At 47.1% G+C, this 16496-nt stretch overlaps 1 protein-coding gene across 3 annotated transcripts in view; it reads left to right on the top strand.

The window, feature by feature from the left end:
- Window positions 1-16496, top strand: part of TBXAS1 (thromboxane A synthase 1) — a 183556-nt gene that overhangs the window by 45411 nt on the left and 121649 nt on the right. The window lies entirely within an intron of this gene.

Here is a 16496-nt window from a genome sequence, read left to right as displayed (position 1 = left end):
GTGGGGGAGGAGGTCCCCTTCTGTCACAGGTCGAGGGGACGGGAATAGGGTGAAGGAGGGAGGAAGGGGGAACGGGAAGATACAAGTGAGGGGATAGCAATCAGGTTGTAATCTGAATAAATTATTTAAAAAAGAAAAAAGACAAAAAGTTAACACCACAGAAAAGGGAAGTGTCACTTGTACTTCTAAGACAGAGGAGGGTTAGCACCATGGGTTAGCACGAGAGACCTGACAGCACCTTGTCAGGAGGCAAGGAGAAAGTGGAACGCTGTGGAGTGCATAAGGGAGAGAGCATGGCTTTTGTGGTGAAACTGACTCGCCCGCCCGCTTTAAGCTCAGATTCCATGGTGCTATTTATTAGCAGTATTTGTGCTCCAAAAATGACTGAAGTGTGGACCTCTCAGGAAAGAGCCCTTAACCCCTGTTTTCATCTACTAAGGAGTGGCAGAGAGAGAGAGGTTAGGACTGTGCAGTCAGAGGGCGGAGTCACCGATGGGGGCTGGGGGTGGGGGAGTGAGGGAGGGGGGAGTTCCTGGCTCACAGCCACGGAACAGAAACAGTGGAAGTTGAAAGGATTAGAAGGGTAAAACCTACAGGATTTGTGTTGTGGTGGCTGACGGTTTTCAGAGAGACAAACAGACACAGAGACACAGACACAGACACATACACAGACACACATGCATACCCAGAGACACGAATAGACACGCAGACACACACACGGTACAAGACATCTGAATACAGCGGATGGAAAATGTGTCTAAGTGTCTAAGTATGAGGTGAGGGGTGAGTGGAAGCTCTGCCTGAACTGCTCAAAGAAATGTAAGAGTCTCCTTAGAGCAGCTGAGCGCTGGGCCCGGAGACTGTCCTCACCGTCAGACTGTCCAGAGCTCTACCAACAAGTACCGAATGGCAGCGAAAGGCAGGCCGAATGAGTTTGGAACCAAAGTGAGAGTGAGATCTGATGGCCTTGAGACCATAGTCACCGAGTATCATTTTATAAATGAAATTGTAATATTCTCATGGGTCAAGTTAGATTAATCACAAATACCAGGCCTATACGTTCACGATTTTCAAGTCCCTGGAATTTTTTTTTAAAAACTGCTATTGCATATGTGCTGGCTAGTTTTATGTCAACTTGATGCACACTAGAGTCATCTGAGAAAGGAACCCACAACTGAGAAATGCCTCCATAAGTTTGGCCTGTAGGAGTATTGTCCTGATTAATGATTAGTGTAGGAGGGCCCATCCCTCGGGGAGTGGTACCACTCTGGGGCAGTTGGTCCTAGGGTGTATATGAAAACACGGCAAGTCAGCCATGGAGAGAAAGCCAGGAAACGGCACTCTGCGATGGCCTCTGCCTTATCAGCTCCTGTCTCTAGATTCCTACCCTGTTTGAGTTCCTGACCTTGACTTTCCTCAGTGAAGGACTCTGGCATGGAAGTGTAAGCTGAAACAAACCTTTTCTTTTGCCTTCGGTCCTTTTATTTCATCACAGCAAACAGAAACCCTAACTAAGACGGCATGTTAGGGGAGCATTATTCTATCAGGGGCCTGCCCTGACAAAACAGGTTGATGGAGGGGACCCTTGAGAGCAAGAGGAAAGCGGCCAGCATCGCCTGAGAAGTAGGGCCAGTATCCTCAGACACGTGTGCATCAGGGACCAAAAGGAAATAGATTAACTTAGAGCCACGCTTCCCTGGAACATATCTGAACAGAGTCTCCGCTTACTCTCCAGGGGTGCCTCTTGTTGCCATGTGATGGGGAGTCACCCCAAACTTCCATTGGTCTTCACGGGGCAGACCATCTTGCTCCCTCTCTCCATCCACAAGTGTCTCTGATGTTGGCTGAAACCCCTGAGTTTCAGACTCTCCTCTTTTGTCCACATTTGTGTCCTGCTATTCATCAACCCGACCCCCACGTCCTCTTTCTGTAACAAAGTAGAAGTGATGGATGCTACAGTGATTATTATTATTATTATTATTATTATTATTATTATTATTATTATTATTATTATGTTAGCATACAAAAGTACTGACTTTTATTATGACATTTTCACCTAGGTGTATCATTGCTCCTGGTACATATTTGACTCTACCTATCCTCCCGTCCCTCTTCCCACTTAGATCTAAATTCCATAAATGAGAGAGAGCTTGAAATACTTGTCTTCCTGAGTCTGCCTTATTTTGCTTAACATGATGAACTCCAGCACCAACCACTTCCACAGTTTCATTATTAATGGCTGAACAAACTCCAGTGTGAGTGTGTTGCATGTGTGTGAGAATGTGTGTGTGTGAGCATGTCTTGCTGGGTATCTATGCTGGTTTCACGTAGCAATAGCCACGGAACACGCTGTATATTTTGTGACCCAGCTTTTGTGACTGCTACTCAAGAGGAGCAAAAATATATTAATTCATTCTCTGAGTGGAAGCACTCAAAAGAATATAGAAGAAAAGGGGGGGTGTGTGAAAAAAAATCTGTTTCCACTCTTCCTAGCCACCCGTTGTTAGCTTAATGGATTTAGGCCAATCATTCACTTTCCCTCTGTTTACCTAGAGGTGGATGAGAGATTTGAACTGGATCAGTGACCTTGACACTCTGTTTAATTATGAACCTCAGTAAACAGAAGACTGACCACACTTTGATCCAGGACTCAGGCCTGTGCATGGGCACACATGAGCGCTCACGTTCACACAGAGAGACATACTGGGGAAACAGAAGTTTTGTGAAAGACTGCCTTATTTACTCTCTAAGAACCCAGTGGTTATTTACTCTGTAAGAACCCAATCATTATGAAGTATTACAGAATAAATACTTCCTGGAAAAAAAGATTAATGCAAGCCGCTCACTGCCCACTAAACTGATTTTATAACCACTGCATTAGTTTCCTTTCTACTGTTATGATCAACACTAGGACCAAAAGCAACTTGGGGAACAAAGAGTTTATTTCTGTTTACAGCTTCCAGTACATCATGAAGGGACATCAGAGCAGGAACTGAAGGCAGGAACGTGGAGGCAGGCCATAGTGGAATGCTGCTTACTGGATTGCTCAGCCTGCTTTCTAATACTACCCAGGACCACTTGCCCAGCAGTGGCTCTGCCCATAGTGGGCTAGGCCCTCCCCAACCAATATTAATTAACAAAATGTTCCACAGGTGTATCTACAGGCAACCTGATGGAGGTCATCCCTCAATTTAAGTTCCCCTCTTCCCAGACAACGCTAGCTTGTGCCAAGTTGACAAGACCCAGCCAGCGCAACCACTAATGTGTCAAGACCATTAAGTCAAAAGCAAAGGACCAGGTGATCTCTGAAAGGCCTTTCTAGGTGGGAACTACACAACCCCCAGCCGATGATGACTCAACTTTTCTCAGTCTACATTAGGAAAAACATCTAAGAGGTGCGTGTGTGTGAGTGCATAGGGTGTGTGTGTGTGTGTGTGTGTGTGTGTGTGTGTGTGTGTGTGTCCGTCCCTGGGGATTTAAGACACAGTCAGGCAGAGACCACTGCAGACAGCTGCAGCAGATGCAGGGAGCAGCACCAGTCCTCTAGAGATGGGGCTCACACACCTGGCTCTACGCCTGGGGCCAGCACCTCCTGTCTGGTAGCATCGTTCTTTTCAGTCTTCAAAACCACATATTCAGCTATTATCGAAATTACTTTTCAGCCCTAAGCCCAGGCTCTTTTAAGCTAAGATGCTCACAGAAATAATGTGTTAATTGACAATTTAGGACATCTAAGCTATTTTGCATTAGGTAAAGGTGTCTAAGAAATTTGCATGGCTTTCCTGCCTCAGAACAGTGGTGGCTAAAATCCCAAGGAAATGGAGCAGCAGAGAGAGTAACCTAGAAACTGCCCCTTTCGGTGAGGTGGCTTAGGGACAGGAAACAGGTGAGGCTCTGGATGGTGAGATGGCTCCAGCTGATGGGTAGTATGCCGTGTTCCATGTGTGCCCAGGCTTTTGACATGACAGTATGACGCTGTGGTTTACAAATGTGCCTGCTGTATTCCTAGCTATCTTAGGACACAGGCAGCCTGCTGCCCCTAGGTGACCAGTCAAGCAGCCACCACGGAAGCCTGTCTTGGACATTAGGACCCAGTTGAGAGGCCTCTGGGCCCTGAGAAGGGAGCTGGTGTGGGACATAAGATGGGCTCTGAGCGCAGGAATGAATCACACACACAAACTCCATTCTGAGACTCCAAGCAGTGTCAGCCCAAACTCAACACCCAGCCCCAGTTCCGACTGCCACATGTAAGGAAAATGCCTGTCGTGCCTGCTCCCCATCTAGACCAAGGAAACGCTCTCCTAATGCGCTCCTGGAACCAGGTAGCTTCTGGTCCACGGTGGGGGCCTGAAGGTAAGGATGGAGCAGCTTGGAGGGGTGGATGGAGCACCACAGAGGCTGTACCTAGATTTACAGCAGAGAAACACATGCCACGTTCAAGGTGGGAGGGAGGGAGCTCCTCCAGTGGGGGCAACCAAGAGGTAGCATCAATAACTCCTTTATCCCCACACTGACAAGCTGCACAGATGTGTTCCCAAACAATAGACTGGCTCACATTAGAGTTTTGTAAAAAGCTCCGTCTCTTGCTAATCAGTTCAAATTTTTAAAAATCCACATTTAATTGAATTGTACCTGCAACAAATCCAAGTTGTTCAACCCAAAATGCATAATCGAGTTGCATAACACTGTCATGAATCACTGTGACATTTGTCAAGGCAATCTCGCTTCTGGAAATAAGTCCTGATAATGCAGAGCTTTCTGCAAATGTCTCCTGTCAAGAACCCCTGTACATAGATGTCTCCAGAATCGTACATATTCACCCAATTCTGGTAACTTTTAACCTTAATTAGTTGAGAAATTAAACAGCATTTCTATTCTGGCCAAAAGGACAGCCAGACCATCTTTGCTTCCATAATTAAAAAAAAAAAAAATAAAAGAATTGTAAATTTAAAGAAGCAAAAACCAGGCAGTCACATAGGAATTAAAGTTTCTTTCTGATCATCATTTTGTGAGCAGAGAGTCTTTTTCAACTTTTCAAAAACTCTTGAATAATCCAGACATGACAGCATGCAACTTGTAATCCTAGCCCTTAAGAGATAGAGGCAGGGACATCCTGAGTTCAGGGCCAAGCTAGGCCGCAAATGTGTCTACTCAGTTTTGAGTCTGGACCTAAATCATCCCTAGGCCCTGGAGGACTTCTTATGCCTGTTTTGAAACACAAAAACAGCAAAGCAAAGCAAAACCCTTAAAGACAGGGCAATAAAGGAGAAGGGAATCCTTGAATTATTTAAAATAAAATTCAAAACTCTGTTGCTCGCTGGCAGAAAATGAACTATGGAAATTGTATGTCCAACACCAAATCAGCTCTGGCCTAAACGCTCGAACACATGAGGCCATGTCCCACCCGTCACACGCATGTGAAATTCTACTAAATTCTAAATGATGGGAATTTGTCATTAAAATGGACTGAGTTCTCCTTTCTTCTTCAGGACCCTTAAATCTTAGCGAGTCTGAGTTGTTTACCACGCATTCCAATTATTCCTGATCAGTCTTATGTGTAACATTTCCACAGCTATGCGCACAAAGCAATTCCCTAGCAAGGCACCACCAAGTTTTATGATGCTTCCATGCCTAGGGCAGATAATAGAAGCTTAACTACTAAAATAACTCCCTTGATCATTTCCTTGCATCTCAAGGCCCCTGCTCCTAACAACATCTCTCCTCCGTCTTGCACTCCAACCACAAGAATTTTACAAGGCGCAATATGAGGCTTTTCCGTCCTGGGTTCAGTTCTTGGTTGATGGGTCCAGCTCTCTGAGACATTCTCCTGACCCCACATTAACTGCTAGGGAGGTACTGTTAACTGCCGATCCTATTTTTGCCCTTTCTAAAGAAGAAACTAATAACTTTTGCTCTGAACCAGTGCCTGGTGCTGTATGCAGGGGTGGGGGAGGTGGGGGGGTGGGGGTTGTGGTCTCTTGAGCTGTAACATCTGTCAGCACCTCTAGGATTCACCTTTGTACTCCAAAGTCCCTGAAAAACATAGCCATTGAGAGAAAGTGCCACAAATGCAGTGGGGCCCTCGGAGAAGCATGTTCCCCGGCACCTGAGCTTTGGAAGGAGTGTAGAGACTTGGGCTAGGATAGAACAGGGAAGAGTAAGCGATAAGGGAATGCTGGGAAATGTGATATTGGCTATCCATAGTGAACATTCTAGTAGCTTTGGTGAAGAAAACAGTGATTTGAATAATCAGAAATGGGGAAGAAAACAGATGGAAACTTTTGCATAAGAAATGGTCTGGGGCGCGGGGAGAAATGTTCTGTAGGAAAACCAGCAGAACTGAACAAGCCTTGGGCTGTAAGAGTGGAGGTGAGTCAACTTGACTCACTGATATTCACACTGGTGGTGAACACTGGGTGTGGCAGGGCGTGTCAAACGATGGGAGGAGGGGGTCTGGCATGGGTTAATTGAGAAGGGGAGATTTAACATACCATAAATGCAGGCAACATTATCCCTGGAGTAAATAATAAGCAAAAAGCCAGTGGAGCATCAGCACCTATCAGTGTTTGCTTCCTGTCTGTGGAGGCAGCAGTGGGAGCCTCTACCTCAAGCTTCTACTCCGTTACTTTCCTGCTAGATCAGCCTGCAGCCTCCAACCCTTAGCTGGAACCAAACCTTCCTTCCTTCAGTCATTCTTCATTGGGTATTCTGTCCCAGCCACAAGGAAAGTACCTAATGCCTGTTCTGAAGATAAAATGGTGACGCCACAATCATGAAGAGACTACACATGGCAAAGAAGAAAAGGACTTCATGCTTGCCATAATCATCTGCAATGTGCCTTAGTCCAGCCAGGCCGCCATGACAAAATACCATACACTGGGTAACTTATAAACAATAGTAACTTATTCTCACGGTTCTGGGGTCTGAGAGGCTCAATATCAAGGCAGCAGCGGGCTGGGTGTCATGGGTGTCCTCACAGGATGGAAGAGGTGGAGGAACAATTTTGGGATCCTTTTAAAGGGCTCTGCCCTTATAACATAATCACCCCCAGAGGGGCCACCTCTGTATATAATTACCTTGGGGACTAGAATGTCGGCAAACATTCAGACAGTACAAGAGCTGTTAGTGACAGTGGGCCGAACATGACTTAGGAACGGAAGACTCTAAGGACCACATTCTACCAGAGGAAAGAGAAGGGAATAGTGGGAGTTCCAGGCTGTGTCTGACTCTGGAATCTTCTATTTCTCAACCTATGTCCTTCAGACCACTTCCACCAACAATAACGGTGGCTGCGTGGAAAATAAAAAGGAAGCGCCTCTCCTTAGTCAAACGGTGGGAACAGAGTCCAGGGAGCACAGGCCTCATCACTGTCATGGAAACTCTCCAAATGAGAACTCAAGCTACAGTGCTCATTTGAATGCAGGACTCTCTTGTTTTCCATAATATCTTTTGAGAGTAGAATATGAAAAACAGGCTTTTCGAGGAAACAGAGAGCTAATAAATAGTAAAATTTCATATAAGACAATGACCACAGCCTGATATGGTGGCTCGTTCCTGTAATCCGAGGCAGGGGCAGAGGGATCAAGAGTTCATGGTTATCCTCTGCTGCACAGAGAGCTGGAGGCCAGCCTGGCCTTCATGAGACCCTGGGTCAAAACCTAAGCAAACAAAAAAGCTAAGCAAACAAACAACAACAGGGAAACACTGACAACAGGAACGCCCTCCCCACTGCAAATTACTATGACAACCAGTGAGTACTAATGACCTCTATTTCAAAGTGGCCTGGGGTAGAGGGAATTTCTGTGTTGTGCGACAGTGGGGATGCTCTACTGTGTGCTCTGCTTGTGTGTTTGCTCCCTTCGACCTTTCTACCCCCCCCTCCTTCCCTTCCCATACTCCGGTAGTCGCCAGGCAGCCCGCTGTGTTTAACAGGCATGCTTGCATGGCCTCACACAGCATCGTCATTTCATGCATACCTATGTCTGAGGCCACTGGAACATCATAGGTCTAATGTTGGGCCTAAGGTTTTTGTCTGTTTTTATGTTTCGTTGTGTTGCTGTGCTCTTGCTCAGCCTGCTGTCTATCACCTGAGTCTCTCACCTGTCCCCTGTCGCGGTGTTTCCAGAAAACCGTCCTCTGGACATCCTTTTACGAAGCTCTCTATGAACCTGTGAGATGATAGGACGGGCTACTTCCTTTGCTTATATGACTGTAAGAAATCCTTACCGTCAGTCCCAGGGGCCATCTACATATCAAATGCTGGAATTTAAGAGTAGGATTTGTCCTTCTAGCCTAGCCTCTCGTGTAACGACCCAACAATACTTAAATTTGGCTGAGCTGATCAGATAATTCAGAAACATGAGTGACTTTAAGATTATGCCCTGGGTTATGGGGTGTATTACTTTGCTCTCCTGCTCTTGTGACAGAATGCCACGTGAGGCAACCTAGCTTGTGCCTTCAGAGGCATGGTGGTTTGAATGAGAAATGTCCCTCATAGGCTCGTGTATTTAAGCACTTGGTTGGTGGCTCCTTTTAGGAGGTTATGAAAACGTTTGGGACATAGAAGATTGCTGGAGGAAGTATGTCACTGGGGGCGGGCCTTGAGAATTAGTAGCCCCACCCTACTTGCAGTTCACTCTCTCTTCTTCCTGTGAGTAGTTGAGATACAATCTCTGAGCTTCCTGCTCCTGCTGCCATGCCTCCCACATCGTTATGGACCCTCCCTCTAGAACCGGAAAGCAAAACAAACTCTTTCTTTAGAAGTTGTTTTGGCCCTGGTATTTTATCACAGCGACAGAAGGTAGCTAATACAAGAGGTTTCAGATCGTCATGGCCAACTCTGCGCTGAAGCAGCATGCCATGGTGGCAGGAGGAAGCCGTTAACCTCATAGGGGGCAAGAAAGAGTGAAGACAGGAAGGTCCCAGAGCAAGGTATGCCTTCAAAGACACAGCTTGTCAGCTTGACACTTCCTTCAGCAAGGCCCCGTCTTCTACAGTCTGCTCAAGCTGTGAGTCTGTAGATAGATAAATCCATCCTAAAGGCAGAGCCCCGTGGTCCAGCGGCCACTCCCTGACACACCCCCCAAGGTGTGCCTTGTCAACCTCCTAAGCATTTCCCAACGCAGTCAAGCTGATGATCAGGCTCAACCACTGTAAAACTATCCCGTGATATTTGCAGAAAAGCAGGTATATCTAGAAATCATTACAGTACGTCAGTCAGCCAGACTCAGAAAGACAATTGCAGCACGCTTTCTCTCTGTTGGAGCCTGGACTTTAAAGCATATAAATTGTGTGTGTGTGTGTGTGTGTGTGTGTGTGTGTGTGTGTGTGTGTGTGTGTTGTAGATCATGAAACTAGAAAGAGGATCTCAAGGAAGGAAAGAAAAAAATATAAAGAGAAATGGGAGATAGAGAGGCTGATGGAATACGTCATAGGACAGGAAACCAAGCGAGGGTTAATGAAGAAGTAAAGGGAGCAGCTAGGGACCAGGAGGGCTCTGAGCAGGGCAGTCAGGGAAGGGCGAAAGTAAGGACAAACCATAAGGGCACCATGTGTACGAAGATGCCAAGCTAAAGCCATGGCTTTGTATGCTAACCTAAACATGTTAACGAATAGGCGCCATCTATGAATCTCTCTGTTCATCGGAAGCTCCCTTACTCCACTTTTTCTTGGGCCCTTTGACAGGATCTCTAAGCCTGGGAGTACCTGCCTCCACAACAGGCAATATAATTATTTGTCAAGTTCTCCTGGTAGGATGGAAGTTCTCTTGCCCGTCCTGTTATTTCAAGCACCCACAGTGGAGTCTGATACATAACAGGCGCTTGTTGACTATTTGATGGGTAATCCAAATGAGTTGCCTCCTGGTATATACTGTTTCGCAGCAAATTTGTCCCCAAGAAAACCTCAAGCCTTAGGATGACCTTATTTTGCTCATTTGGGTAAATTGGTATTTTCTAGAAGATGAAGATGATCAGGGAGAAATTCCTCTTAAAAATCAAAGCTTGTGCTTATGAGGAGCTAGCCCACTAAAATACAAAGCCAATGTATGCTATGAAAGGCCATCTTGGGATCTGGGGGATGAATAAAAGAAAGGTATATTTGTGGGACTAGTGGGGCTCCATTCACGCAGGGCACTGGTTAGGTCCTTGGTGGCCTGCCACCTCATGCCCTGCTGCCAGGGTGTTGCCAGTGTGTGTGTAGCCTACCTCTCTAGGGTCATCTTAGGGCACCATTAGGAACATAGGATTATAAACCATCATCCGGTCTTGACCCAGCTATTCTTAGCCATGAGTTCCCACGAATCCTTCAACCATTTGGTCACCTTTAAAATATGCTTGAGCACCTGCCTGTATCACAGGTCCAGTGACGTGGGTGGGACTGAAAGGTCACTCGGAGCCCTGAGACACGACCATCAGGGATCCAGGAGTCCAACTGTGATTTCTCTACTCCTCTGGCCTGAGTTCCAAAGGCCTTCTTGCAGTTGGCTGGCGTCTTGGGGGAGACCATAGACATTGGGAGCCCCCTCCACAGCTGCTGAGCCCCCCCCCCGAGTCCCCGCATATGGGTGCGTGGGTCCTCTCACTTTTGTGTCTCCAGGGAATCCCCATCCCCGTGTCTCCTCCTGAGTGAGGGGTGTTCTGGGGAGACGGTGCCTCCCGTCCAGTTGTCTCTTCTCTTTGCACTTATTTTCTTAGCTATGAAGTGTGTGTGTGTGTGTGTGTGTGTGTGTGTGTGTGTGTGTGTGTGTGCGCGCGCGCGCATACATATGTATGATCATGTTGAGGCTTCTTTCCATTTTAAAAATACTATTATGTATGCTTAAAATTTTTTTTCCCTGCCCTTGTCTCTACCCAGTTGTGTCTGAATCTCTTATTAAAATTTCCCTTTCTTGTTGTCACACATCCGGGCTTTCCAACGCCCAGCTCAGGTTGGGCACATCCCTCCCCGGCACATGATTCTTCCGGCTTCATTGTCTTTGCAGAAGTGACAATACTTTTACCAAATTCTTTATTTGTATTCTGAGCCTGTGTGGAAGGTGATTTTGCAATATACTTTCAAGTAAATGTATATTCTATATGAATCTATATAATAGGAGGGGTGGATTCCCCCTCCCTCTAGTTGCTAAGAATATACATGCCTGGGCATAACGTGTAGGCAAAAATATTCAGGGACAGCCAAATGACTATTTTAATGTTTCTTTGTCCCTGTGGTACCATCCAACTATTTATTTAGTAGCTTGATGCTGTTGGCATCAACAACTTTGCCTTATAGGCTGTTTTTCATGTTTATGATTCTTACTGTGAAAAAAATCACTTGCCTAACATCTGTTCTGAATTTGTTTTTGTTTTGTTTTGTTTTTTCTTTATTTTTATTTATCTATTCCCGATTGAATTAAATTTGCGCCAAGGACACTAGCTTGAATTGGAATCTTCAGTGTCCTTCAGGATTTCTACACACTTCAATACATCTCTTAATTACTCTTTTTTTTTTTATTGTTATGAGATACACATACATACTCCGCTCACACAGGCAGATTGGCTTGCAGCTTACCTCTGCCTGTCCCCCTCTGGGGAATACGTTTTATTAACTGAATAAATTAAATGGGCGGGTATACTCGATAGAGGAGGGAGGGTTATTGTTATAGGTTTTGTTTCAGATATTTTTTTTTCTCTTGCTGCCTAATTCTCTCCTGTAGCCATCGCTCTGTTTTTGGAGAAAGATTTACTGTAACTTAATATAGTCATAACTCACCAGGACTGGCGGGCGGGGGGTTGGGGGGGCGGCACGCTTCATCTTTCAGACGAAGGCTCTGAGGGCTGGAACTGGGAAGGCCATATTCCTGCCTACATCCAGAAACAATGGAGACCAGCCACCGCCAAGCCACAGTCTCAGAAGCAGATCATTGCTTGGGCCTGTGACTCCTCCTGGCAGACGAGCTTAGGGCCTTTTTGAAAGCACAGGCAGCATGCTGGGGAACCTAGACACTACACACACTGCACACCACAGCAGCCCCTTTCTCACAGAGCAAGCCCCACCCATGTGCCCATGGGTGTGGATGGGATGGGGTGGTTAGGAAAACACGCAGAAGGTGGTGCGAACTTGAGACAGCACAGGGCAAAGCATAACGGGGCTTCCTCTTCTTGGGGCCTCCCCAGGTGGATCCATGGTATTCTGGCCTTTTCTAGGGTAGCTTCAAGGGAACCTCAGACCCCATTAACCCCCTGTTGTCACTAATGCTTAGAAACCTACCTAGAGACCGATTTGCATATTCCCAGCAGTCAGCAGGAATGTCCTCAATCGGGGTGAAAACTTGCTTTAACTCAAGCCTTGTGACATTGACCAGATGAAGTCGGTAGCCTAGCTCTGAAGGGTTTGCCCACCGGGCGTCTCCACACAGCTCCAAATGCAATTCTCTACCATCCATTCTCTGCTCGTCCTGGGGAAGGACACTCACTTTGTGACCTCTCCTGGACTCTTCGAGGTTTGTACCCAGATCTTCCAATGGCATAAGACAGAGGGGACGGCAGTCTTAGTTCCATAAGAGCTCCTCACTGGCCTTCCTTGAGGATCGTTTACTCAACAGTGATGTCTGTGTGTAGTACTGAGCTGACAGTGGTGGCAGAGGCTACCATTCCTCCCTACAAGAGAGTTTCATTCCTGTCTCTTTGCTCAAAGAAAGTCATCATCTAATTGGAAGGAAAAACAAGATAAGATCTGTGGTGGTTTGAATAGGAATGTGCCCCCCATCTCCCCATCCTCATCCTCCCACCCCCACTCCCCCACCCTCATCCCCCACTCTGACTCCCGTGTTTGAAGGCTTGGCCCATGGGGAGTGGCATTATTAGGAGGCGTGGCCTTGTTGGAGTGGGTGTGGTCTTGTTTGAAGATGTGTACCACTGTGGGAGCAGCCCTTTGAGGTCTCATATGCTCAAGCTACACCCAGCAGGGCACACAGTCTCTCCCTGCTGCCTGCAGATCAGGATGTAGAACTCTCAGCTCCTTCCTCGGCATCACGTCTGCCTGTGTGCCACCACGCACCCTGCCATGATGATAATGGACTAAAAACCTCTGAATCTACAGACAGCCCCAATTAAATGTGTCCCTTTATAAGAGTTTCCGTGGCCGTGGTGTTTCTTCACAGCAATAAAACCCTAACTAAGACACTGTCCAAGGTGCACCAGAAATCCGGGTAGGAAGTGATAATAGTCCCAAGGCAGAAAAGGAATGGAACATGGGATACAGGCTGTGAACGCTAAGAAGGCCTTTTGGACAAGGTGGTACTTGACTATGGCCTTGTGGGGCACATGAGTTAACACAAAGGGAAGGTCCATCCTACTTGGTAAAGTCTTGAAAACAGGGGCAGTGGGGACGGAACTGGAAAGCTGGAGGAGACAGAGATGGTTCCCAGCTCATCACACAGGAGAGTCCTGACTCCCAGGCTCAGGATGCTGATGCTGATGGTCTGTGCTCATAGCTCTGGAGCTGCATAAAGTGGGTCTTTTACAGGCTGGATTCCTGACTGGCAATGAGATGGGCTTTGGGTACAGCATGTTTGCTGGGGATTCTTGTCTGTGATGGAAGACAGGAGCTGTCAGGGCCACCTCCTGACAGGATGAAATGGTCAGTCACATACTGTCAGTGACAAAGCGTCTTGTAGCTGAAGCCATCATGCAGGGAGCTGACAGCTGATAGCAAGCTGTTCCCTGGGGAGACCTCTGGGCAATACACCTCAACCTCACTACAGCATGGAATCTGGTTGGGGTGATATTTTTGGCAGAAACCCTTGGCTTGAGGTCAAAGGTGCTTTCACTATTCTGTACATCCGATTCCCCAGAGTGAGATTTTTGTCCATCTTGATCTGAGACTTATGCTGTCTGCTGGCCACCCAGTGTGCGGGACTACACAGCTATGAAGGCAGTCAGGGGATCACTAGAGAGGGTGTTCCCACGTGTCAGAGAATGGTCTGAGCTGTGTGGCTTTGGGAATGTATGGGCAACAGAGAACAATATGATTTCCAGAGAGACCTCCTCAAACAATCCTCATAACCTCCTCAACAGTCTTGCACTCTGCTGGCTTCTTGGGAGTTCCAGAAGAAAAATAAAGCAAGGCTCTGTCCTCCAAGAACTTGCAGAGCAGTGAGTAGGCAACAGCTCTAAATAGGTTGTGTGACAGAGATCAATAGAGGAAACCTCTTGTTGTTCCTAAGTTCTTGCTGTGCTGGGCGGAGCTATGCAGGCTGCCGGGAGGGCGAGGGCATTGTTAAGTCTTCCATCTATGAACCCTGTGACATGCAATAATGACCAGCATGTCAAGACACGCCCATGGATGCAATAGGAGCACGGATGTTCTAGCGGTAACTAGCCACTTCCTGATTAAATTAAAGGACCCCTCCACAGGATGAAACACACTCCTGTGTTGTAACTCTGACTAAGAACCCATGGTTAGGGAGCTCAGGGGCTCCGGTGCGGGGTGAAGGGGGGAGGGTGAACCTTCTACTATCATTGTGCTAAAGGGACAAGGTTTTAAACTGCCCTCTACACTTCCTGCAGCTTGTACACCTACTCAGAGAAACCTCATGTCACGGATAGTGATTAACACGGAAATTCACAACTGGTCAAAGAGTAGAGAATGTCAGTGAAAGCTCAGGCACGAACGAGACGTCCATCACACTCCCCCACGCAAGCCTTGGGGACTGTCAAGGCAGAGGTGGCAGAAAGACTTTAAGAGCACTAGAGAGGGATGACGTCTTACGGACAGGGCAGGGCTGCTGTGGTCATGAGCTCACAGAAGCTATTGCCGACACAAGACGTGTAGGAGATTAAGCCAGGCAAAAATGCCATCGTGGAGTTGGGAGAGGCAGATGACTTCCATTTTGAGAAGTTATTGACAGTTGGTGACTTCTGGGGAAGGGAGTGTCAGTCTTCTCTAAGATTGTGGCCCCCGTAGGTTGACCACGCTCCAGTGTATAGCTCCATACTCGTGAGTAGATGGGCAGCACACATTGGACTTAGAGGGCTATTTAAGAAAAGAAAGGACATGCAGTTGGGACATTAAGTAGGGAGGGGTGGGTTGAGGAGTTGGGGGGTGGATAGGATCAAAATACATTGCACAAAATTCTCAAATAATTAGTAAATATGTATATTTAAGTCAACTGCAGGACAGGAGTGGGTGCCCTGAGTGCCTGTAGGATTTCCCTCTGCTAATAAATACTTTAGAGGGAAATCGTCACAAAACAAAGGGATATGGAGAAAAACTGAAGATTTGGGAAACCAAAAATAGTCTTTTCATAGCAAGAGTGAGGGGCTGTGATTCTCAAACTAAGTGCCAAGATGCCCCGGGGTGCCACAGTTAATCCATAGGGTCCTCCTCAAATACTGTAAATAGTTGTTGAAAAATACAGCGACATCTATTGGTCTTTAGGAGAACTACTTCCAATCTTGTATGTCTGGTGCGCGCGCATGTGTGTGTGTGTGTGTGTGTGTGTGTGTGTGTGTGTGTGTGTGTAATATTACATTTTATTTACCCACTCAGCTTTTGCGAGGCATCTATGTTGGTTCCATGTAGCAATAGCTATGGAACATGCACTCTTAAATGCCCACTAAGTTCTTAGAACACAAATACTTACTGTGTAGGTTAACTACTCAAGAACAAGAGTGTTAAGCAATTCTTTTGGCCTATGGGATGCTACAAAATTGTTGAGTCAAACAGAACCCATGAGTCTTGGAAGGAAAACAGAAGGGCCCCTAGGTCAAGGTCAAGTAACGGACGCCTATCAGAACTTAGAGTGAATGAAGTCACATCCTCACCTTCTGTCCTCAAAGGGTACAGTTGGCCTTAGTGGGGATTGGCTTTGTAGATAACAGTTGCTCACTGAGAGCCGACACAATAGTCTACCTAAGAGCGGCAAGGCCCTAACACAGTGGGCATGAGAGGTTAGAAAGTGATCCCAGCACCCTCCGTCTGTAATACGGAAACTCTAGCTTCTCTATAGCATTATGGGAGCTGTCATACCAGGAGGAGCAGCTGTTCCAGGGGCCGCTAGCCCAGGGGGAGACAGTAGCCCAAGGGGGAGCATCTAGCTCAGGGAGAGACACTACCCCAGGGGGAGCCCCTAGCCCAGGGGAGGAGACAGTTAAACAGTCCAGGAACTGTAAACCCTTGTTGGCTTTCTCTGGCCTTTTTGGAATTTGTCAATCTAGGCTCTCATCACAGTTCTGACCGTAGCACATGGCCACCTTTCCCCACGGAGTTCCCTGACATTTCCATATCCAGGAAAGATGAGGTGTGAAGCCAGGCCGCCAGCTGCCTTGTAGCACCTTCTACTGCTGGGGAGTGAAGCCGTCCCCAAGGCATGGGCGCTTTTACAGATGCCTGGTGTCTAACGGTGCACGGCAGGGCCCATCACTCATGCACATGGTCAGATCCCTTCTGCTGATGCAGGGGTGTCAGGCTTTCATCAGGAAGCCCCAGATCCCTCCATGGGCACCCATAAGCTC

Source organism: Acomys minous, assembly GCF_964271855.1.
Source record: "Acomys minous genome assembly, chromosome: 6".
NCBI lineage: Eukaryota > Metazoa > Chordata > Mammalia > Rodentia > Muridae > Acomys > Acomys minous.
Note: the sequence above shows the minus strand (reverse complement) of the source record. Positions and strands in the feature narration are given on the sequence as shown.